Here is a 26,142-nt window from a genome sequence, read left to right as displayed (position 1 = left end):
GTAGGAGCTCTGGTGGCCTAGTGCATAAGGCATTTGACTGCTGACAAGAAGGCTGGCAGTTCAAACCCACCAGCCACTCCTCAGAAGGAAGGTTGGGCAATCTACTTCACTAGTGATAGGGCCTCAGCCTCGGAAACCCAAGGAGGAGATGCTATGAGTTGGATCCAACTTGATGGCAGTGGGTTTGTTTTGGTTTCAAATATCAAATAATCTAAGATTTTTTCAGTAGTCAATAGGGAGCTCCAAAAGGTTTTTGAGCATGTTGTATTTTACTAAATCTAATATGCCTTGGAATGGATGAAAAGGAGAAAACGAAAGCAGGGACACACGTGCATTGAGGTCATTGCATTAGTCTCCAAATGAAAGGGGATGGTGATTGTCTTAGTTTCTTGTTACTTGCCTGCAAATGGATTCCTACCAGTGCTGCTATTTCATATTACTTGGGTCCACAATCAACACCCATGGAAGCAGCTGTCAAGAAATCAGATGCCATATTGCACTGGGCAAATCTGCAAAAGACCTCTTCAAAGTGCTGAAGAGCAAAGATGTGTCTTTGAAAACTAATGTGTTCCTAAAGCCATGGCATGCATGTGAATAGCCTCATATGCATGTGAAAGCTGGGCAAGGAATAAGGAAGACAGAGAGTTGATGTTTTTGAGTTGTTGTGTTGGCAAAGAATACTGAAAGTACCATGGACTGCCAGAAGAACAAACAAATCTGTCTTGGAAGAAGTGCAGCCGGAATGCTCCTTGGAAGTGATAATGGTCAGATTTTGTCTCACCTATTTTGGTCATGTTGTCAGAAGGGACCATTCCCTGGAGAAGGATGTTATGCTTGGTAAAGTGGAGGTCAACAAAAAAGAGGAAGGCCTTCAATAAGATGGACTGACACAGTGACTGCAACAATGGGCTCAGGTATAGCAAAGATTGTGAGGCTGGAGCAGGACCAGTTGGTGTTTCATTCTGTTGTACACAGGGTTCCTATGAGTTGGAGCTGACTAGACAGCACCTAACAACAACAATAACAGTGCTGCTATGACAGAAATTTCACAAGTGGGTGGCTTTAATGAAAAGAATTTTATTTTCTCATACTTTAAGTAGTGTTGTAGATTGAACTTTGTCCTCCCAAAATATGTGTCAACTTGGCTGGGCCTTGATTCTCAGTGATTTGGCAGTTATGTGATGATGTAATTTGCCAGTTATGCAATGATGTAATTATGCCCCAGGATGTGATCTGATCTTATCAGCCAATCAGTTGTGATAGGCTTAGGGTGAGATACAACACCTTTGCCTTGGAAACCCTACGGGCAGTTCTACTTTGTCCTGTAGGGTCACTATGAGTCAGAATACCCTTACTCAGGTCACAGCCCTGAAGCAAGATGTAAAGGGAGTTTCCCTGGGGTGTGGTGTGCATCACCTTTTCTCTTACAAGAGATAAAAGGAGACAGAAGTGAGTAGAGAGGAAGGACCTTGGCATTACCAAGAAAGAAGAGCTGGGAGCACAGCATGTTCTTTGGACCCAGGTCCCTGTGCTGTGAACCTACTAGACTAGACCCACGGGCAGATTGATGCCAAGATATATGGAGATCTCCAAAGTATCCCAAGCCCACAGATGTCAAAAGGAGATAAGGACCTTCCCCTAGAGTCTACAAAGAAAGAAAGCCGTCCCCTAGAGCTATCACCCTGAATTCAGACTTCTAGCCTCCTAAACTATGTGAGAATAAATTTGTTTGTTGAAGCCACACACTTGTGTTATTTTTGTTATAGCAGCACTATATAAATAAGGCAGAATTTGGTTCCAGAAGAGTGGGGTGTGGAAGTAGATCACTCCATCTTCCTTCCATGGAGCAGCTGGTAGGTTTGAACTGCTGACCTTCTGTTTAGCAGCCAAATGCCTTATCCACTATGCAACCAGAGCTCTTTGCTATTCCAACAGATACCTCAAATTTGGAAGTGGTTTTGGAACTGCATAATGAGCAGAGGATAGAAGAATTGTAAGGTGCTTAATAGTAAAAGTCTAAGGAGCTCTGGTGGTGTAGTGTCTAAGGCATTTGACTGCTAACCAGAAGGTTGGTGGTTCAAACCTACCAGCCACTCCATGGAAGGAAGACTGGGCAATCTACTTCCATAAAGATTTACCGCCTTGGAAACCCAAAGGAGGTTGCTATGATTTGGAATCAACCTGATGGCAGTGAGTTTGGGTTTGGTTTTTGTTTTAATAGTAAAAGTCTAGATTGCCTTGAAAAGACTGTTGGTGGGAATATGAACATCAAACGCAATTCTGGTGAAGGCTCAAAAATAAGTGAGAGGGGATGTAACACTGGAGGAAGCACAGATAGCTAGAACCAGTGGCAGAGAAATGATGGCAGCAGAACCAGGAGACCAGCACAAGACAGCACAGGACCCGACCCACAGAGCAAGAGAGCCCGGTGCCTTCAGGCCAAGGCTTACTGGCAGAGTGGGGTGCCCCCAGGCACCTATCAGTAGAGCTAAAGAACTTTGTAACACTTCCCTGAGCAGGGCAGAGGCCAGACCAGCCCAAGAAGCCTGAGGGGCCAAGGAGCCAAGAAACCGAAGAACCAGGAAACAGAAGGTGAAGAGACAAGGAGCACAGGAAGCAGAGCTGCCTCAGTTTCAAAGGGTAGAACCATGGCCTCTGGGGTTTCAAAGGATGGGACCACAGCACTCTAGGTTTCAGATTCAGATCTTTACCAAGTCAGTTCTGGAGTATGGGGTGCCATTCACAAGTGGCAGGGGGGTGGGGCCAGATCTGCTGCTCAAAGCTGACGGGGTGGGACTGCCATGCCCAAGGGGCAAGAGAATAAGGCCTGCCAAAGCCAAGGGGGTAGGGTCATCAATCAGTTGGACTAGGATGATTGGGTCACTCAAATCACTAGAAAAGAACATCATGTGTGGTGTGTTAAACTGGGTTCTCTAGAGAAACAAAACCACTAAAGTTTATATACAGAGAGAAAGAGAAATTTATCTTAGGAAAATGGCTCACACACTTATTGAAGCTGGCAAGTCCCAAGTTCTTGGATAAAACTTCAAGCTAGAGGCTTTTCCCGACTCTCGCAGCTGCAGGGGCTGAGGAGGTCAAGGTTGGCAGGCAGTGTACTGGCTGTTGACTCCAACAAATGAGAATCCAAGATCTCCAGGCCGAATGGTGGATTGTTCACTCACGGACAGTTGTAGGCAGCATAACAGAATCCTAATCCATAGGAGACTGTTTCTTTTCCCAGGATGTCCATAAATATACTGGAAACAGGCCACACCCCCAGGGAAACTCCCTTTTAACAGACTGGCTGCTTAAACCATGTTTGTCTGATCCCATCATGGGAATAACCACATCACAACTGCTTAAACCACACAGAATTGTGGTCCAGCCAAGTTGACACTCAGCTCCAACTATCACTCTACCCCTTGTCAACTTGGCAGTTGTACACATCTTCTTAACCATATATAATCTCAAATAAGGACAACTATAAAGTCATATTTGTGCCTAACATGATATGCTAACACACATACAACTGAAATGCATTAACCTTATTTACATTTCATAGCTCATAACAGAAGGAAACAAAAATATTTGATGCACATATACAATGAAGAAATATAACAATCACAGTCCTCATTTCTGCAGCTGGTCATGTGGTTGTAGCTAATATTCAAAACTACCTTCTTCCACCATCCATTCTGTATTTCCCTTGCCCTCAGCAAGCACCTCAGCTGGTCATGGTTCTTTGCCTGGTGGGGTGACCCAAACCTTCATTCCTGAGAGGTCTGGGCCATTAGCAGTCATATCAAAATTGGGTTGCTGTAATTCTCCATAGACTTTAATTACAGGGCATGGTAGTACTAAGAAATATCCTAAAGAATCTCCTGTATTCCAGACATATTCTTCTTTACCTCCACTATGTAATGTCAATCCAATTTCCCCTTGGTAATCAGAATTTATCACACCAGATAGTACAGTAATTCCCTTCTTTGTCTGTTGATCCAGAGGCATGAGGAAGCCAAAATGATCGGGTGGCATTCTTAATTTCCAGTTCAATGCAATCAGTATTGTGTCTTCAGGTGGGAGTGTTCCTCCCTTTGGGACTAAGATCTCCAGACCCGCAGAGCATAGGGTAGCAGGGACAGAAAGCAAAAATTTTTTTAGTAGGTCACTAGGGGGTAAGAGTGAGTGGTACCACTTCTGTTTCTACCCCTTGGTTCCTGGACCTGTGAATCCTGGCTATTGGAGAAATAAAACCATATATTGGATGCTGGTTTAGAGCATATACAGGTTCCTGGAGAACATTGCCCCAACACTTCAAGGTATTGCCACCTAGCTGGTGCCATAATTGTGGTTTCAGTAGGCCATTCCATTGTTCTATCAAGCCAGCTGCTTCAGGATGGTGGGGAACATGGTAAGACCAGTGAGTTCCATGAGCATAGGCCCATTGCCACACTTCATTTGCTGTGAAGTGAGTCCCTTGATCTGAAGCAATGCTGTGTGGGATACCATGACAGTGGATAAGGCATTCTGTAAGTCCATGGATGGTAGTTTTGGCAGAAGCATTGTGTGCAGGGAAGGTGAATCCATATTTAGAATAAGTATCTATTCCAGCAAGAACAAAATACTGTCCTTTCCATGATGGAAGTGGTCCAATGTAATCAACCTGCCACCAGGTTGCTGGCTGATCACCCCGAGGAATGGTTCCATATCGCGGACTCAGTGTTGGTCTCTGCTGCTGGCAGATTGGGCACTCAGCAGTGGCGGTAGCCAAATCAGCCTTGGTAATTTATCTTAGGAAAATGGCTCACACACGTATAGAAGCTGACAAGCCCAAAGTTCTTGGATCAAACATCAAGCTAGAGGCTTTTCCCGACTCTCGCAGCTATAGGGGCTCAGGAGCTCAAGGTTGGCAGGCAGTATACTGGCTGTTGATTCCAACAAATGATGAATCCAAGATCTCCAGGCTGAATGGTGGATTGTTCGCTCACAAACCATTGTAGGCAGCACAAAAGAATCCCGATCCACAGAAGAATGTCTCTTTTTCAAGGATGTCCATAAATATACTGGAAGCAGGCCACACCCCTAGGGAAACTCCCTTTCAGTGGATTGGCTGCTTAAAACATATTTATCTGATTCCATCGGGAGAATAACCACATCACAACTGCTTAAACCACACAGAATTGTGGTCCAGCCAAGTTGACACACAGCTCCAACCTTCATATGTGATAAAGTAGAGGGTCAGCAAAATGTAGAAAACCCTCAATAAGATTAATTGACACAATAGTTGCAACAATGGGCTCACACATACAAAAGATTGTGAGGATGGCACAGGACAGGAAAATGTTTCCTTCTGTTGTGTGTAAGGTTGCTATGAGTCAGTGTCAACAACAACAGTGATTATCTATCTATCTATCTACCTATTATGGATTGAATTATGTTCCCCAATAATATGTATTGTAATTCCTAACCTCTATGTCTGTGGTTATAATCCCATTTGGAAATGGATTGTCTTTGTTGTGCTAATGAGTTAAGATTAGTGTAGGGTGTGTCTTGAGTCAATCTCTTTGAGATATAAAAGAGATGAAACAAGCAAAAGAGAGAAGCAGAGAGAGAAGATTGATGCCAAGTCACCTAGAGATCTCCAAGAAATGAGGAAACAAACTGAAGAGGCAAAGACCTTTCCCAAGAACCAACAGAGAGAGAAAGCCTTCCCCTACAGCCAGCACCCTGGATTCCAACTTCTAGCGGGAGCTCTGGTAGCATAGTGGCTAAGGCACTTGACCGCTAACCAGAAGGCTGGTGGTTCAAATCCACCAGCTGCTCCATGGGAGAAAGATGAGGCAGTCTGTTTCTTTAAAGATTACATCCCTGGAAATACTATGAGGTAGTTCTGCTCTGTCCTATTGGGTTACTGTTAGTTGGAATTGACTCGACGGCTATGGGTTTGATTTGGTTATGCTTATAAGATTCTCCCATTAATAAATAAAAGGTCCCCCTTGAACCTTCTTTCTCCACTAGCTATCACTTTATCACTTTCTAAATTTCTCAGTAGAGTTTTCTTTACTCTGACCTGTCATCACAATTCACTCCAATCTAGCTTCTACTCCTACCACTCTACCAGTGGAACTCTTGCTAAGGTTCCAATAACTTTAACTTCAATGGACATTTTCCAACTGTCATTTACTTGACTTTTCAGTAACCTATGTCTTTGTTAATTGCTCCCCCCTTCTTGAAACTCTCTTCCCTTTGTCTCTTTGAAACTGTGTTGTTGTTGTTAGGTGCCATTGAGTTGCTTCAGACTCATAGCTACCCAGTGTACAACAGAATGAAACACTGCCTGGTCCTGTGCTACCCTCACATCTCTGCTGTGTTTGAGCCCACTGTTGTAGCCACTGAGACCCATCTCATTGAGAGTCTTCCTCTTTTTTGTTGACCCTCTACTTTAATAAACATGATCTCCTTCTCCAAGGAATGGTCCCTCCTGACTGGCCATTCTCACTTCTTTCAAGACAGATTTGTTTGTTCTTCTACCAGTCCATGGTATTTTCAATATTCTTCACCAACACCACAATTCAAATTAATCAATTCTTCTGGGTCTTCCTTATTCACTGTCCAGCTTTCACGTGCATATGAGACTATTGAAAATACCATGGCTGGGGGCAGGTGCACGTTAGTCTTCAAAGTGACATCTTTGCTCTTTAATACTTTACCGAACTCTGTTGTTGCAGATTTGCCTGGTGCAATAGGATGTATGATTTCTTGACTGCTGCCTCCATAGGCATTGATTGTGGATACAAGTAAAATAAAATCCCTGACAACTTCAGTCCCTTTTCCATTTATTGTGATGTTGCTTATTGGTCCAGTTGTAAGGGACTTTTGTTTTCTTTATGTTGAGGTGTAATTCATAGTGAAGGCCGCAGTCTTTGGTCTTCATCAGTAAGTGCTTCAAGTCGCTAGGATTAAAAGAAGAGTCATTAACAACCTGCGATATTCAGATGATACAACTTTACTTGCTGAAAGTGAAGATGAATCTGAAACCATAATTTTCTTCAACTCCCTGGCAGCTTGTCTGTCTCTTCTGCAGGTTCACCCTCCTTTATCTCCTCCAGCTATTAAATGTTGCATGTTCTCAAAGTTTAGGTCCCCTCTTCCTCTCCCTCCACACTATCCACCTAGGCAAATTCATCCACACCTTTAGCTTCAGTGACTACACACAGTATATACAGGGAACTCTCAAATTTATATCTTCTCATCAGATTTCTCCCCAGAGCTAAAAATCAGTGTTTACAACTGCCTTCATGATATCCCCATACACTCCACTCTATCTCAAAGACACTTCCTGTAATGATTAATGTTATGTGTAAGTTTGGCTTGGCTGTAATTCTCATTGATTTGGCAGACACTCTGTATCACCTCCCATTTTGTGATCTGATGTGAGCAGCCAATCAGGTGGAAGAGGAGTTTCTTTGGGGGTGTGGCCTGCATCCATGATATAAATGAGTGTTCAGGCAAAGATCATTTTCATTCTGAATCTGCAATGTTCTTGGTGTCTGATCAAGGTTCCTGGAAAGTAAGCCAGCAGGGGCCTCTGGTCTGTCACCTATCTGACCTGCAGATTTTAGATTCACCAACCCTCACAACTTCATTAGTCAGCAGAGGCCTCAGGCCTGTCATCTGACCTACAGATTTGGATTCAATCCAGCAAAGGCTTCCAGACTGTTAACTAACCTACAGGTTTTGGGTTCATCAGCCCTTGAACTCATGTGAGCCAGTGGAAGTCATCAGCCTGTTGTCCTACCCATACATTTGGAAATTTCCCCTACAATTGTGCGAGGTATTTCTTTGAAATAAATCTCTCTATGTATACATATTTATATAAATTTTGCTGTTTTTTTCTGCTCTACAGAATCCAGACTAAGATATTTCCCAAAACAAACTTATGATCTCAGTCTGGGGGATCACACCATCACCCTCTAGGTATAGAAGTTAGAAACCCAGAAGCCATCTCCTGTTCCCTTGGTCCACAGAACCAATCTATCTTCAAAACCTGTTAGTTTTTCTGTCTTTATTTCTCCATTTCATCCACTTTTCTCCATATCCACTGCTACTGCCCAAATCCAACCTGAAATTACTTCTCTCCTCAACTACTACAATATTCTGGTCATGCAGTGTGGTAGTTAAGGTTGTGTGTCAACTTGGCTGGGCAGTTAGATGTAGTTATTTGCTATGATGAAATCGGTAAGAAACTCAGTGGTAGAATCTGCTATGAGCAGCTAAGTAGCTGCCTTTGGGGTATGGCCTGCTTCCAGTATATAAGGAGCTTTGAGAAAAGTCTTGAGCTGTTGGTACATCTGGATCCTGCATTTGGCTGAGTCTTCATCTCAGTGGCCTGCCATGTTGCCTGCTAGCCTTGAGTCTGTTCCTGGATTTGAATTAGTGGCATGCTGTGTTGTCTGCTAATCTTGGGACTGTGCCATTTTACTTGTCGACCTTGGGTTTGTCAGCCTCAGCAGCAAGCAGTCTCATGAATCTGAAAAAGCCTCCAATTCTAGTGGGCCTGGAACAGGAGGCAGAGCTGAAGCCCAAGGTCAAAGAGCCTTTACCCAGCCCCAAAAGGTGGCACTTTGAACTCGGACTTCTAGCCTCCTAAACTGTGAGTGGATAAATCCCTGTTTGGTGAGCCATCCGCTTGTGGTATTTCTTTTATAGCAACACTAGAGAATCATAACACCCAGTTTTCACTCCTTCCTCTTATCTTCCACCCATTCTCCACATAGCAGCTTAAGTGGACTCATTAGAATCTTTCACTTAAAATCTCTGAATGGCTTCCCATTGCTCTGGAGATGAAAACTAAAATTCTTAAGATGGTCTCAAAGCCCTGCATGACTGGTCCCTGCCCACTCCTTCTCCTTCCTGTCTTCTCTCTCTTACCCCCTTGCTCTGCATTATAATCTCAATGGTCTTCTTTAATGCTTGAGACCCACATCTAGTTCCTTCCCACACAAAAATTTTCCACACACAATTATCTCTCTGCAGATAGATTCCCTACTCTTCATCTTGTTACTTTCTTCTTGTCTTTCAGATCTCAGCTAAACAATCATTTCTTCACAGAAATGTTCCCTGATTTCTTTGACCAGGTCATATCCTTCCTCTCATAAGCTCTTGTAGTAATATATGTATCTCCTTCATAACATTAATCACAATCCAAATTTTCCTCTAATTTATAGTATTATTTACACACCCCTACCTCCATTCCCCAGACTAGCAAGCTCCACGGTAATGTCCATTTTCACTATTTTATGTCAAGGGCCTAACAATCAAGAACTATATGTTGAACAAATGAATATTTATTGAATGATGTGGTAGTTAAGGTTATGTGTCCATAACCTTACATCCAGTTAAGGCAGCTGGATGTAGTATTACTCATGATGAGACCCCCATGGTGGAATCTGTGAGTAGCTGAGTGGCTGCCTTAGGGATGTGGTCCGCTCCCAGTATATAAGGAGAAGCTTTAGGAATGGTCTGTAGCTTTTGAAACACTTGAATCCTGTGTGCAACAGAGTCATTTTTCAGCAGCCTGCCATGTTGTCTGCCGATTTTGGGACTCTTAAGAGACTTGAATTAGTGGCCTGTCACGTGGTTTGGTAATAGCAGGACTGTGCCATTTTTATTTGTCGACCTTGGGTTTGTCAGCCTCAGCAGCCAGCTGCCTGAATGAAGAAAGCCTCCAGTTTCAGTGGGCCAGGAGCAAGAGGTAGAGTTGAAGGCCAAGGTCGAGGGGCCTTCCCCCAGCCCCCAGAGCATGACACTTTGAACTCAGACTTCTCACATTCAAAACTGTAAGAAAGTAAGCTCCTGTTTGTTAAAGTCACCCATTTGTGGTATTTTCTGTTAGAGTGGCACTAGGTAACCAAAACAGATGAATATATGAGTTCCATTTTAGATCATTTTGACTTTGAAAGCTTGTCAAGATGTGCAGGTACAAATATCTAGCCGACAGTTGGAAGTGTGGAGATAAGAACATGGGACTTCATGATCCAAAGTGTAGCTTTCATTACCCACATAGATACCAAAAATTTGTGTTTATCCAAAATATCAGAGAAAAAGGGTAAGTTGACCAAAGTCAACTCAAAATCTTATTTTTCTTGGGAGTTGCCTTCTAGCGTAGACACATCCTAATGTTCCAGTAGTGCCTAAGGCATTTGACTGCTAACGAGAAGGTTGGTGGTTCAAACCCACCAGCCACTCTGTGGAAGGAAGACTGGGCAATCTATTTCCATAAAGATTTACCGCCTTGGAAACCCAAAGGGGGTCAAGTCATAATCAACTCGATGGCAGTGAGTTTGGTTTTTGGTTTTGGATATTAGGCACTGTGATGTGCCTAATACTTTCCCACCTACTTTCAGTTAGTTGAGCTTAATTTAATTTTCTCTTGTCTCCTGTGAGATCTCCCAAATGTTTTTTGCAGCTCTTCTCTTCCCCAAGCATTAATCTGATAGAACTGTACCCGATTGTTTTATGTGGCCTTCCTTACCCACAGAGCTATGCCCTCGGACTGCTCTACTTCTCTGTTTACTTCTTCATGTCCCTGTTTCTCTAACACTCTCCCTACTCTCTCAGAAAGCCCATTCTCTGCATGCCTGAAATGCCAGGCTTTCCTCATGACTATTTCTGCCCTTTCCCCTTTTCAGGATCTTTACCTCAAACATTAGTCAGTGCTCCTACCTCTGTTCTTTTGAAATTGTATTATCTCTGAGGATTTCTCTAGTTCCAACCCCAAACCCAGAAATTCTTCTTGGTTGGGGGTTCTAAAACCAAACCCTCTGCCATCAAGTCAATTCCTACTCATAGCAACGGTTCAGGACAGAGTAGAACTGCTCCAGAGGGTTTCCAAGGCTGTAAATCTTTACAAAAGCAGACAGCCTCATCCTCCTCCTATGGAACAGCTGGTGGATTTGAACCACGGACCTTTTGGTTCACAGACAAGTGCTTTCACCACTGCACTACCAGAGCTCCTTCCTCTTGCTGGGGTTAGCAGCTATAAAATTCAGTTTACAGTGGCTGCTTCCTGATTTTGTAGATTTCCCATTGCTTTCTGCATTTTGGCAGCCTCTTCCTCACTGGCCTTCTTCGACCACAGCATGGGAAATCAATTTATCATGATAACATCATGGCATTATCAAAACCCATTTATGGTGCATCTGAAGATAACAAGCTTAGATCTTGTTTCAAGATCTGGTTGATAAAGCAAAATACCTGGTCCAGGAAGGAGTTCTGGTGACATAGTGGATAAGGCCACTAAAATGGCTGCTGACTAGAAGGTCAGTGGTTCAAACCCACCAATAGCTCTGCACATATGGAAGATGGGGCAATCTACTTCCATAAAGATTTAGAGCCTCAGAAATCCAATGAGGGTCGCTATGAGTTGGAATCAACTTGATGGCAATGAGTTTGGTTTTTTTGGAGTTTGGTCTCAAACACAACTGTTAAATAAAAACCAAACAGCATTTATTGTTGTTGTTATGTGCCGTCGAGTTGGACCTGACTCATAGTGACCCCTCCTTGGGTTTCCGAGGCAGTATCACTACGGAAGTAGATTGCCCAACCTTCCTTCTGAGGAGTGGCCGGTGGGTTTGAACCACTAGCCTTCTGGTTAGCAGTCAAGTGCCTTACACATACGCTACCAGAGCTCCTAAACATTTAGTAGTTAATTTTAAATTCAAAGTCAAAAATAGATCATGAAGAGTCTCCTTTTACAACTCTGCGATTAAATATTTATTGTCAATTTAGATTAGCTCAGGTGCTTCCAGGTGGTGACTTTGAAAATGTTAAGTTTGTTATAGCAATTAATATATTTTTTGAGACAAGACTTAAAGTTTCAAACCCTTTCTGTTCTTCCTAAAGCAAGTTTTACCAAGGTTTACTGCAGAAGATTAAATTATAATTTAATCCAATGTAAGGTTCTGGAAATGAAGTAAAAGTTCCTTTTCAGTGAGAATTTTCATTCAGTGACAGACCATAATACTCTGCTCATGCCTGCTAAGGAATTTGAAGTTGCAGTGACTATAACAAACAGAAAGAAAAACAAACTCATTGCTGTCCAGTGGATTCCAACTCACAGTGACCCCCATTGGATTTCCAAGGCTGTCAATCTTTACGGAAGCAGACTGCCTCATCTTTCCTCTGCAGAGCAGCTGGTGGGTTTGAACAAGTGACCTTTTGGTTAGTAGCCAAATGCCTTAACCACTACATCACCAGATCTCCTTGCCATGACTATAAGGGGAATGAAAAATAAAAAGCTGATGTTGCTGTCATAACTCCCTCAGCATAAAAGGTAAACTAACAGGGGATGTGGTAAGTAAACAAAATTTGTTTTAGCAATTCTCCAAATAATGGGAAGTTCCAATATAAAAATTCTTTAAGTGCAGAAGATGATATGTATCTTGACAATGTTTCTTTGAGCTCTTCTGGGAACTAATCTTCTCAACATTGTGCAATTCTGACTTACGCAATCACATACTTTATTACTCATCTGAGAAGCAGAGTGACTATTCAGAGAATGAAGCTGTGTCATGCCTGAGGTGGCTAGAGAGGCTGGTCCACAGGGATTGGCAAGGCTGCCACCCGGTAAGATTGCTGGGATCCCTGGCCTCCCCCTAAATCTACACTGTTATTGTTAGTTGCCCTCTAGTTGACTTCAATTCAAGGTGACCCTGCGTGTACAGACTAGTACTGTTCCATAGGGTTTTCCAGGCTGTGATCTTTTGGAAACAAATCACCAGGCCTGCCTTCTGAGACAACTCCAGATAGGTTTGAACCACCAACCTTTCAGTTACTAGTCAAGCACTTAACCCTTTGTGCTACCTAGGGACTTCAAAAACCAAAGCAAACCTGTTGCCGGGGAGTTGACTCTGACTCATAGCATCCCTATAGGACAGAGTAGAACTGCCCTCATAGGTTTCAAAGGCTATAATAATTTATTTTCCTTTCTCTCTCCCCCTCTTTTTTTTTTTTTTTTAATTGTGATTTAGGTGAAAGTTTATAGAACAAATTCATTTTCCATGCAGTAGGTCAGACACGTTTTGTTTCATGACATTGACTGCAATTCCCCACAATGCAGCAGCTTTCTTCCCACTTCCTCCCTGTAGTTACCTCTTCCCTGTGTCCTTTCCTCCCATGCACTCCCATCCCCCACCCCCACAGCTGTCTCCCTGTGCAAACAGTGCCCTTCTGTTCTCACATGAGTGATCACTCCAAGGAGTGTATCTCCCTGATAGGAATGTTCATGCCATAAGCCTATCTGTCGTCTGGCTGGAAGCCACAGGAGTAAGGGTAACTAGGGGCCGTAGTCTCAGGAGTCTCACCAGCCTCTATCAGACCAGCAAACCTGGTCCTTCTTTATGATTTTGAGTTTTGTTCCACACTGTTCTCCTGCTCTATCCAGGATCTTCTGCACGGATCCCCCTCCAAATGGTTGACAGTGGTAGCTGAGCATCATCTAGTTCTTCTGGTTTCATGGTCATATGGGCTGAGGATCTCAAGGTCTACTAGTCCCTTGGAACAATAGTTTTCATGTGTCTTTGATTTTTTTCCTTCAGAGGCTGTAATCTTTATGGGAGCAGACTTAGTGCCTTAATGCCTTAGGCATTGTGCCACCAGAGCTCCTTACCTGGGGCACTAGGGTTATATTTCTCTTTTTTTTGGTGGCGTAGTGCCTAAGGTAATTGCTAATCAGAAGGCTGGCAGTTCAAACCCACCAGCCACTGCTTGGAAGGAAGGTCGGGAAATCTACTTCCGTAGAGATACCACCTCGGAAACCCAAAGAAGAGTTGCTATGAGTTGGGATTCACTTGATGGCAGTGGGTTTGATTTTATTGACAACATAGATGACAAAATATTCAGCAATTCAACAACTTCCACGTGTGGAGTCCAGTGATGTTGGTTACATTTTTCATGTTGTGCAACCATTGTCACAATTTTTTACCAAATCATTTCACCACAATTAACATAAAGAACTAGAGGTTTGGACCAAATTTTTTATCAAGTTCTGTTTTCCAATATAGCTCAAAGTTAGGCAATTAGATTAAAAAATTAAAATCAGAGAAGAGTTTATCCTCATGATTTTAATATTGGACAGTTACATGTAAAATTAGAAATTTAATTCTGAGCTTTTTCTTCCTGGTATCCAAACCATTTTTATTATGCTAAAAGAAAAAAAAAAAAAAAAAAGCTTGTCATTGAGACAGATCCCCCAGCAAGTGGGGATGATATTGTTAATTCTTTTCTGTAAGTCCTACAAGTACACAGAACCCCAAACTCCAAGAACAATGGAACAGAATATCTCCCTGGATGGCCCAGAGTGGTTTGGGGGGAAAAGAAAAAGTGATATTAGGCACTTTGATATTTAAGATATTAAAGCATCTTTTAAATATACATTCAATGTATTCAACTTTGCAATTAAGAGGTTCTTTATGTGCAGTTTTAGGGGGAGAATAGGATCCCTATTCTTGAAGAATTTATAATGTAGTTAAGGAGTCAAACTTTATGGGCATAAAACACCCCCAAAACAAATTAAATCAGTGTAGGACATCGTTTTCCTGGCTTTCATAATCTAACTTGTGATGCTTAAGGTTATGTGTCAACTTGACTAGCCAATTATTCTGTGGTTTGGCAGACATTGGAAGGATTGCACTTCCATAATGTAGCATAATGTAATCATATCAATTTTATGTCTGATTTGAGCAGCCAATTCACTGAAAACCAATCCATTTAAAGCCAATCAATTGAAATGCAATCTGTTTCCTTGGGGGTGTGGCTTCATCTCCTATATGTGTATCTCAAACCAAAACGAAACTACTGCCATCAAATCAAGATGACTCATAGCAACCCCTCATTGGGTTTCTGAGTTGGTATCTCTACGGAAGTAGATTGCTCTGTCTTCCTTCCAGGGAGTGGCTGGTGGGTTTGAACCACCAGACTTCTGGTTAGCAGTCAAATGCCTTAAGTAGTATGCCACCATATATGTATGTATATATGAATGTTCTGGCAAAGCTCACCCTCTCTCTTTTTATTTTATTTTAATTTTTAACGCCAGAACATTTATTGCAAAACTAAACATTGAGATCCTTAAGATGAACTGGATGCTGCAATAGCTGCCCTCTTGGGTTTAGGTGTTTTTCTTCATGGAATCCATGGCTGAATCTGCAGTATACAACTTTTAGGTGTCTCATTCTGCCAGTACCAGCAGTATTTTGTCTTTTAGCCTTGATACTCCAGTTATACTTTCTCTTGTGTTTGGCAGGGTAGCCACATTTGCCACAGATCAACTTCTGAAGATGATAGGCCTGAGAGCCAAAACCGGGCGCAATGTATGAGTCTTATTGCAGTGCTTTCCAAATGATGATGTTCCCTTCATCATCTTGCTTCAGCAGCTGAGAGCAGAGGTTGGAAGAGCAAAGCTCACCCTCTCTTGATCCTGCATCTGACTCATCATCCTCTGACCTCTGGAATGTGAGCCAGAAGCCTGCTGCCTGACCTGCCAATTTTGGGTTTATCAGTCCCTGCAAATATGTGAGTCAGAAAAAGCCTCCAACTTGAAGTATGAACCATAGATTTGGGAGTTGCCAGCCCCCAAAACTGCATAAGCCATTTCCGTGGAATTCTCTCTCTCTCTCTCTCTCTCTCTCTTTTTCACTCTACATACACATACTTCACTGGTTTTGCTCCTCTAGTGAACCCAGCCTAAGACATTTGGTACTGAGAGTGGTTCTAAACTCAAACCAAACTCAGTCATTGAGTAGATTCTGACTCATAGCAACCCCCTTTGGGTTTCCCAGGTTGGGACATCTTTACAGAAGTAGATTGCCCCATTTTCCTTCCATGGAGTGGCTGGTGTGTTTGAACCACCAACTTTCTGGTTAGCAGTCAAATGCCTTAGGCACTATGCCACCAGAGTGGTTCTAGAGGAACAAAATTGTTAAGGATAAGTTTTCTGAATTGGCTCTCAAGTTTGGGTAGCCTTCAAGTCTCTGATAACTCCACCTCCAATAGTAAAGAAAACAAAAAGAACCCACTGCCATCAAGTTAATTCTGACTCATAGCGACCCCTATTGGGTTTCTGACGTAGTCAATCTTTAACCACCAACCTTCTGGTTAGCAGTCAGATGCCCAAGGCACTGTGCTACCAGAGCTCCTTAACAGTAAAGAAGGTACTGCTAATCCATGGTGTGGGGTGGCAATAGAAATATGCAAGATGTCACCACCAATGGATCAAATATTTGTGAGAAACAAGGTTCTGGGTGATTGTACATTTGATTCTGTTCTACAGTGTTGTCAGAGGCTGGTTGGTTAGTTGGTCCTTTTTTTAAAGGACAAAGTGGTACAAGAAAGAGATGAGCTCAGGGCTTCAGAATTACAGATCAAGCACCACATTACACATGCACACACACACACACACACTGCCGTTGAGTTGAACCTGACTCATAGCAACCCCTCCTTGGGTTTCCGAGGCGATATCACTATGGAAGTAGATTGCCCAACCTTCCTTCCGAGGAGTGGCTGGTGGGTTTGAACCGCCAGCCTTCTGGTTAGCAGTCAAGTGCCTTAAAGACCTGAAAGTTGCCACTTGTGCACTGAAAGAAAGCCTTATTTCTTTTAGTAACAGAGCTGATATTGTCTTATCAGAGCTGATAGAGTCTTATCGTAAGAACAGTCAAATTACAACACCAACCTAATTCCCAACCTTGAATGGTGTCTGAAGTTAAAGTGATAATATTGGTTGGGAAGAAATGGGATCTGGAGACTTGGGATGGGGACATATGGGCAGATAATCAGGAAGATGGAGATACTGAGCCCCTAAACTCTGTTTAATCACTCCTCCCAACAGAACCAGTTCTCATCCTCCCATGTGAAGAGGTTACTTCATCTTTGTCTGTTAAACTACCCTCCCTAGTAAAATCATTTTCCCTTCCACCCCCATCTGATTAGATTAACCTAGTTGTACCTGAAGAGTCTTTGTCTGGAATATCACCTGAGGCAGATGCTTTATAAGACATTACTAAATGTCCCCAGAACCCATCCCATCACCCATTTTTGCTTCTAGACCTATAACTAGACTTAAGTTCCAGTGAGCCCCAAGACATAACTCAACTCACTCACTGCCATGGAGTCAATTCTGACTCATAGCAACCCCTCCTTGGGTTTCAGTATCTCTACAGAAGTAAATTGCCCAAACTTGTCCCCAGAACCCATCCCACCACCCATTTTTGCTTCTAGACCTATAACTAGACTTAAGTTCCAGCAAGCCCTAAGACATAAAATACAAAGTATACGATCCAGAAGAAGGTATGCTACACTTCAAAACAACTGCTTGATTTTTATAATGTATGCAAATATGCAAACAGAAACATGGGGAATACGGAGCTATTAAGGGTGTGGAATAATGGTGCAAAGAACATAAAGTTGGAGCAGTCTGAGTTTATTGATATTTACTCATTAAGCCCAGATTCTTCATTTAATGTTTCAGCTCAAGAGATTAGAAAAGGATCTAATGAGTTCATTTGGCCAGCTCACTGAAGCATGGATTAACTGGTAGTCTACACTAAGTTGAAATGCTAGACCTGCTTTGGTGTGTTGTAGAAGAAGGTTTCCAAAGACTTAGGGAAATTGGCATATTAGGGTGGATTTATCAGATTGGACCTACAGAATCACCCATGGGATGTCCGGGAGACACACCTTTTACTACAACCAAAACCAAAACCAAAACCAAAACAAAAAAACCCCACGGCCATTGAGTTGATTCTGACTCAGCAACCCCCATTGGGTTTCCAAGGTGGTAAATCTTCATGGAAGTAGATTTGCCCAGTCTTCCTTTCATGGAATGGCTATTGGGTTTGAACCGCCAACCTTCTGATTAGCAGTCAAATGCCACCAGAGTTCCTTTTTCTACGAGGGAAAAATTTGTGAAGGCAGCCCCAGCATCCTTTCAAGACTGCTGTGATTGCAGCCGTCTTGAAAATCTGTCAGTCAGATTTGACTATGGGAACTGCCCTAACTGAATTAAGATACCTAACTACAATGTGGCTAATAGGACCCCGTGGTGGTTGGGGCCAAGCGCCAAAGACAAGATGGGCTTGCTTACCATAATGGACAGCAGAGTCAGAATAATCAGAATCAGTAATCAGAATAGTCTGACTTGTAGGGACTTATGTTGGCTACTTAGGCATGGCATCCCTAGGAGTAAAATAGATGGGAAATCTACTAAATATTTATTTGACAATGAATAAGGAAGACCAAGGAAGAGTTGATGATTTTGAGTTGTGGTGCTGGTGAAGAATACTAAAAGTACCGTGGACTGCCAGAAGAACGAACAAATCTGTCCTGGAAGAAGTGCAGCTGGAATGCTGCAGCCAGAATGGCCAGACTTCATCTCACCTACTTTGGTCATGTTGTCAGAAGGGACCTTTCCCTGGAGAAGGATATCATGCTTGCAAATTGGAGGGTCAGAGAAAAAAGGGGAGGCCCTCAATGAGATGGATTAACACAGTGGCTGCAATGATGGGCTCAGGTATAGCAAGGATTGTGAGGCTGGCACACGACTGGGCAGTGTTTCATTCTGTTGAACATAGGGATGCTGTGCGTCAGAGCTGACTCGATGGCACCTAACAACAACAACAACAACAACTTACAACCAGAAGAATTCAAGTGATCGGCAGTCTAACTTGAATTGCCAGAACAAAGACATAGCTCCTCAATCAATTCCAAGACTTCAGCCAGTTTGCAGACTCACAACACCTTGAATGAAGGGGAGGCCAGGTACCCTTGACGAAGGACACTACTGCACTGCCAAAAATTTATACTGTTAATCTTCCTCTCAGCCTTCCCCTAAAGGGATCTATAGTCACAAGAGTGACTGCTCATTGGGGCAAAGGAAATGATCAGACTTTCAGGGATTACTGGACACTAGCTGTGAACTGACACTAATTTCAGGGAGACCCAAAACATCACTGTGAGGTGTATGGAGGTCAGGTTATCAGTGAGTGGGAGTCTTAGCTCAGGTCCATCTCACAGTGAGTCCAGTGGGCCCCCGAACCCATCCTGTAGTGATTTCCCCAGTTCCATAATGCATACAGGTGTACCTCATTTTATTGTATTTCCCTTTATTGCACTTTACGGATAACTGTGTTTTACAAATTGAAGGTCTGTGGCAACCCTGCGTTGAGCAAGCCTCGATGCCATTTATCCAACAGCATGTGTTCACTTTGTCACATTTTGTAATTCTCAGATTTCAAACATTTTCGTTGCACACTTGACCATCGAATTGTGTAAACATAGCTTTTATATGCACTGCTGTTGTTATTATGTGCCATCAAGTTGTCTCCAACTCAGTTACCTTACATACAACAGAACAAAATGATGCCCAGTCCTGTGCCAGCCTCACGATCCCTAGTCTAAGTCCCTCGCTTCAGTCACCATGTCAATCTGTCTTGTTAAGGGCCTTCCCCTCTTTTGTTGACCCTCCACTTTACCAAGCATGTCATCCTTCTCCAGGGAATGGTCCCTTCTGACAACATGACCAAAGTAGGTGAGACGAAGTCTGGCCATTCTTGCCTCCAAAGACCATTCCGGCTGCACTTCTTCCAGGTCAGATTTGTTAGTTCTTTTAGCAGTCCATGGTACTTTCAGTATTCTTCGCCAACACCACAACTCAAAAGCATCAACTCTTCTTCAGTCTTCCTTATTCACTGTCCAGCTCTCACATGCATATGAGGCTATTGAAAATACCATGGCTTGGGTTAGTTGCATCTTAGTCTTCAAGGGGATATCTTTGCTTTTCGGCACTTGAAAGAGGTCTTTTGCAATAGATCTGCCCGATGCAATATGTCTTCTGATGTCTTGACCGCTGCCTCCATTTTATATGCACTGGGAAACCAAAAATTCACATGACTTACCTTATTGCAGTCTTCTGGCCCAGAACTGCAATATCTGCAGTGCACATGTTCAACACTATCCAGAATCAACACATTTTAAGATTTTGCCAGTTTTGCTTGATATTTTAAAATAAAAGATATAAGGAATTGCAGATAAAATGGAAGCCCTCATTGTTCTCTCCCCAGTCCCATTTCCCTCCTTCTCTTGGCATATAGAAAACAGCTGTCATGAATTCCGTGTGTACTCTTGTAGTCCATGTCTCTACTTATTTAAAGTATATGTATAGTGGAGGTTCTGTGGGATTCTTTTTTATTTATAAATATGGTATGATAGTGCATATATAGTTCTGCTTTTGTTTCAGTCCACAGTGATTTTGAATTCTATCCACCATCATTTATCCTTTGAAAAACACAGTGCTAGTCCTTTCATTTAGCTACTGTGTATATTCCATTATTTAAATACTCACCTTTTATTTTCCGACTCCCTTATTATTGGATGTTTGCGTCATTCTCTATTTTTCACTATCACAAACAATGCTATAATTACAGTGCTCATTGTAATTGCAAAATTTTGAGATATTTTACATGCAGATTTAACATGTCAAATTCCTTTTACTTCACAATATTGCATTCGATAAAAATTTGATTTATTATTGAGTTATGTTTACAGCTCTCTAAACAGAGCAGGGGCCAGGCCCTTTAAACAATGGGAGCCTAGCAGCCGGTCCCGTGGCTTGGGGTTGGGTGTGGGGCAAGTATGATCAGGGTGGGAGTGAAAAGACAGCTAAAATTCTTGGTGAACACAAGTGGGGCCCAATGGCATTGGAGACGTGTCCTGTTCCCAACACTGGGCAAGATCCGTGGGTAAAGTACAATATGAGATGAAGAAATGAAGTTGAATTCTCAACTGTACGGTAATGGCTGAACAAATCCTTGCTCACATCAGATCTCAAGGAGAGAAACCAAGAGGCAGCTCTGAGGAGATTCCCTGAAGAGCTAAGGCAGGAGCAGGCCCTGCCAGCCGGGTGGGATTAGAGAGGAAAACTGGGAGGAAGGACAAGGACTTGAAGGCTCATTTGGATGTTAAAATACTCCAGAAATAATGACCTTCATTTTTGTTTCTCCGGAGATTAAAATTTTAAAACCTCACAAGAGTTTATTAAAGAGGAAACTGGATTGTCTTTTAAATTGACCCCCACCATCACGTACTTTGACCACCGTAGGGGGTAGGCTGTAGGGCTAGAAGGGGAAAGAGCACCAGAAATGGATTCCGGATCTGACTTCCAGCCTTACTTCCACTAGCGCCTCGGCGCAACCCTGCGTATGTCCTGTCCCAAACCCACAGCAGGAACGGTCCAAGTGCGCACCCGTCCCCTCACTTGTTGGTGAATGTCACTGTGCTGCTGAACACGCCGTAAACACGTCCCATAAACTGAATGTAACGGCTCGAGGAGTGATCGGTCGGCCTGGAGGAGGGCAGACGGCAGCCGTCCTCCTCCAGTCCTCGGTTCCGCGGTCCTAACAGCTCTCGGTCCCTTCCTGCCCTAATCCGAGAGGCTCTCGCCTCCTCGCTCCCTCGGCGGCTCCTCCAGGCCTGTTAACTCACTTTCTTCGCTGTGCGTGAGCAGCCTGGAAAGCTCGGCTCTCACGGCAGTGGCCGACTGGGAACCCCCGCGGGCGGAGAGCAGGAGAGCCTGGCGGGCGGGCGGGGGCAGGAAGGGCGCGGGCGGCCGCAGGAAGGGCGCGGGCGGCCGGCCGTCACTCGGTCCGTCGGTCCGAGCGCGCCCGGCCAGGCCCCGCCCGGCTGGTATGCAGCCGAGAGTGACGCGGGCGGCGGCTCACGTGACGCCCGTGGAATGCCAACAATGTAGCGAATGTCCCACTTGGGGTGCGCGCTGGAGCCCGGCGCGAGCGCCCGACGATGGAGCCGCCGCCGCCTGCGCCGCCCGGGGCGCCCCTTTCGCCGAGGGGCCCGCAGCGGCCCCGGCCCCCGGTGCTCGGCCACTCGGCGCTCGAGGCCACGGAGCCGAAAGGAAGGGCCGCCCCGCGAGCCTAGATTGCGCCTGGAGGTGAGGGGCGCCAGGGGCGGGCGGCGGGGTGAGGGGTGAGGGCCTCCGGTGGGAAGTTGGCCGCGGCTCCGCGGGCTCCTCCGCACCCTGCGCTGCTGCAAGGACTCCTCGGGCGGCCCAGGCGAGAGGTAGGAGCGAAGGGGCTCTCCTGGGACCCAGGGCGCCCTCCGCCCTGGCCCGCGGAGCTCGGCCCGGGCGAGGGCGTCGAGGAGCCCCCTCGGGCCGGTGGGGCGCGCGGGGGCTCCGGGCCGTGAGCCACGGAAGTTTGGGCGAGTTGGCGGGCCCGGCCCGAGCGTGTCAGGCGGCGGCGGCTGGGTGCGCGGCGCTTTGTTGTGCGTCCGCCCGCCCGCCAGCGGCTGGGCCGGCGGCTCCGGGGAGCAGCCGTGACAGCGCGCCGACCCCCGGGCTCCCCCAGCCGCGGCCCAGGCGGGTGCGGTGCGGGGCGGGGAAGGGCGCGCTCTGACGTTTTCTCCGCCAGCGCCTCCGGTTCGCAGGACGCGGTCGGAGTTTCGGGAGCACTTTCGAGCCGTGAAAGTGGTGGCAGTTGCATAATATGCCTTTCCTGCATCCCGCCTGAGCCGACTTTTCTAGGACTTGTCTTTTCTGTTGCAACCTCACATGCAGTCAGCTAGCTGCCGGGTTACTCTCTGGAGATGCGGCTTGGCTGTGATTCATATTTTTGTCAGCTACATTTCTTTGCGCCTGACTTTGGAAACTTCAGGAAGAGCATCTTCCTGGGGGATGAGGTCCGGACAGCGGGGCTGAGCGGGAGTTGACTTAAGGCGCCGGTGTGCATAGGGCGGGCGGAGACACCCTCAACCAGGTAACACACCTCCCGGCACTTGTGACCCGGGTTGGTGAGCTACAGCCTCCCAGAAACGTGGCGAGAGGAAAGTAACGCTGGGGACGGTGCTTGGGGCCCTTGGACGAGAAGTGCTATTTTGCAAAAATAACCACGAACGTTCACTCTATTTGTATATTTTGTTGTATTTGCAAAACTTAAAATATAAAACAACGTTTCTCATTGCTCCAAGATAAATTAGAATGTTCTTAATGTACAAGTCGTCTGGGCTTTTTAAAATTATTTAACCTTAATCATTAAGCCAGTTTGGCAGGTAGAATCTCAGATTAATAGTAGGACAGCTCTCTTCATAAAGTATTTATTCTGCAAAAAGGTACACTTTTAAGGAAAGTGTGCACATATTTTACTAAACTTGAATATACTGAAATCGGAATGGAAAGACAAAGTATATGTGATCTTAGGACAGGTGTTCTGGTTAAAATTTTAACTAAGTAGATAAGGGGCCTCCAATAGTAATAGAGAAAGTAGCTTGTGGTTTATTGTTATGAAGCTTGTGCTCTGTAGATCTTGCTGTAAATGTTTAGTCTAATTTCTGCCTAAATCTTAGCATGATGGATCACCATTTTTGCATGCCACCTCGAGAGACTAAGCTGTTTTGTCGTTTTTTAATTTTTCCTTTAGGGTCTGTTGTAACAAGACAGATCTTCCAGAATAAGAATGCAGAGACTGTTAAGAAAGTCTGTTTTAAATTAACAATAATTGACAAGATATGGTGTTCAGTGTCCTAACATTTTATCTCATTAACCAGGTTATATAGAACATTGAATACGCCAGCATTCCTTTGAAATTAAACTGCTGAGCGTTTAATAAATGTCAAAATGTCAAGGAATTTTGCAGTGATATTTGAGCGGAGGAGATCATCCAAAATGACAGTAAGTTATTAGAGTCATATAATTTGCAAACGCGAAAGGATTCTTCCTCCCTCTTCACCTAGTCTGAAATGGCTTTAACCGAAGTGTAAATTAGAGCCATACATATTTCTTAGCAAATCACAGGGTTGGTGGGAGGGACTTTCCTTTGGTGGGAGGGGAATGCTTTTACAATAAGATGCCTTGTTATTTTAAATGCTGAGTTTTAAATAGCCAGTCCTGGGCTCCTAGATCCCTTGGAGTGGGGCAGGAAGCTGATAAATTCACCGTAAACAAACAGGAAGTGGAATAGGATTTGGGGAAGCTTTGGGAGTGGTGGTGGAGGGTTCTGTGGTGTATTGGAAAAACCAGACCAACTTCGTTTTTTACAAGCTGCTTTTATATTTTGTTTCACAGTTATAATAATGTGAAACTTTTGACTAATACATACCTTTTTTTTTTTTTTTTAAGGAAATAGTTGCCTTGTAGGAGCTCTAGTGGCGTAGTGCCTAAGGCATTTGACTGCTAACCAGAAAGCTGGCGGTTCAAACCCACCAGCCACTCCTCGGGAGGAAGATCGGGCAATCTACCTCTATAGTGATATCACCTCTGCAACCCAAGGAGGGGTCGCTATGAACTGGATCCAACTCCACGGCAGTTGAGTGTGATTTTTAGTGGCCTTATACAAATATAGAGCTCAATGTAACTATATCTTGACCCTAAATCTTCCAAAAAGGAGCAAATTATTCTGACCCACAGAATGAAAAGATTAGACTTGATAATCCCTAAAGTGATTGCCTTCCAGCTGGAAAAATTCTGTCTCCTTCCTCTTTTTTATCCCCCCCTTTCCTCCTTCCTTTTTAAGTAGCTTATTGAAGGTTGGGCAATCTACTTCCGTAGTGATACTGCCTTGGAAACCCAAGGAGGGGTCTCTGTGAGTCGGATCCAATTCGATGGCAGTGAGTTTGGATTTTTTTGGTTGTTATTGTTGATTAATTGACTTCACAGCAACTAGCAACAACATTTATTAGTAACTCGTCTGGCTAGAGCTGGGTGGCCAAGTTATACCACTCCAGGGGACACTGTTCCCACTGTGTGCTTTGTAGGTAGTGCCCTTTACACAGTACCATGTTCATGGTGTCTTTTTGTGAAGGAGGCCCTTCATTTTAAATGTATTATTTTGAATGTATTATTCAAGGAGTTCTGGTGGCACAGTGCCTTAAGGCATTTGACTGCTAACCAGAGGTTGGCTGTTGAAAGCCACCAGCTGCTCTGCAGAAGGAAGATGGCAGTCTGCTTCTGTAAAGATTTTTACTGCCTTGGAAATCCAGTGGGTGTCTATGAGTCGGAATCTCTTTTCTTTAGTCTTAGTTGTTTTTTCAGTAACTAAAAGGCTATTTCCTTTATAAGTGTCATTTTTAAAATATTACTCAAACATGATAATGTTAAAAATAAAGGTATCGGTTAAGTTGGAAAAAAAAAAAAAAGAAACCCAAACTCGCTACCATGGAGTCGATTCCCATACATAGAGACCCCCATTGGGTTTCTAAGGCTGTCAATCTTTACCAAAGCAGACTGCCTGGTATTTCTTCCTTGGAGCAGCTGGTGGCTTCAAACTGCTGACCTTCTGGTTAGTAGCCAAATGCCTTAACCACTGAACCACCAGAGCTCCTTAAGAGCTTGGCTATAATGTTAAAATTAAGATGGAAATTTGACATTACTTAATTGCTGATATGAAGATTTTGTGTTGGTTACATCTAGAACATGTCAACTTAATTGTGACAAGTTTTATTTTTTAAAAAGTTAATTAAAAAAGAGAATCCATATGCCAATATTTGACATACATAAGGACATTTTTCTGGAGGAAAAATGGAAAATCTCATTCTTTAGCTATGATTTTATTAGTACTGATTGTTAAGCTGTGGAGGCATAATGCAGATCTCATAGTCCTGAAGTCAGTTAGAATGATAAACGTCTTTATTATTATTATTATTGTGATTTGGGTGAAAGTTGACAGAGCAAATTCATTCTCCGTGCAGCAGTTCATACACATTTGTTTCATGACATTGAGTTCAATTCCCCACAGTGGAATAGCTCTCTTCCCACTTCCTCCGTGTAGTTACCTCTTCCTTTGTCCCGCCTTCCCATCTATTCCTGCCCCCTAGTCATATACTGCCCTTACGTCCTCCCAGGATTGATCATACCAAGGAGTGTATCTACCTGGTGCAAATGCCCACCCTGTATGCCTATTGTTTGGCTGGAAGCCACGGGGGTGAGCTCAATTACAGGCCTGAAGGCTAACAGAGGGGCAAAAACAGCAAGGAAGCCACATGTTCTGACCTCCTCTAATCCCACAAGAGGAAGACAGGATTACCAGCAGTAACCCAAGGCCTATTCCTACAAGGCCAGACATGCTGCCTCCCTCCAGCCCTTTC

This window comes from Orycteropus afer, unplaced genomic scaffold (genome assembly GCF_000298275.1).
Source record: "Orycteropus afer afer isolate SDZICR_OR568_19922 unplaced genomic scaffold, OryAfe1.0 scaffold00092, whole genome shotgun sequence".
In the NCBI taxonomy this organism is placed as follows: domain Eukaryota; kingdom Metazoa; phylum Chordata; class Mammalia; order Tubulidentata; family Orycteropodidae; genus Orycteropus; species Orycteropus afer.
Note: the sequence above shows the minus strand (reverse complement) of the source record.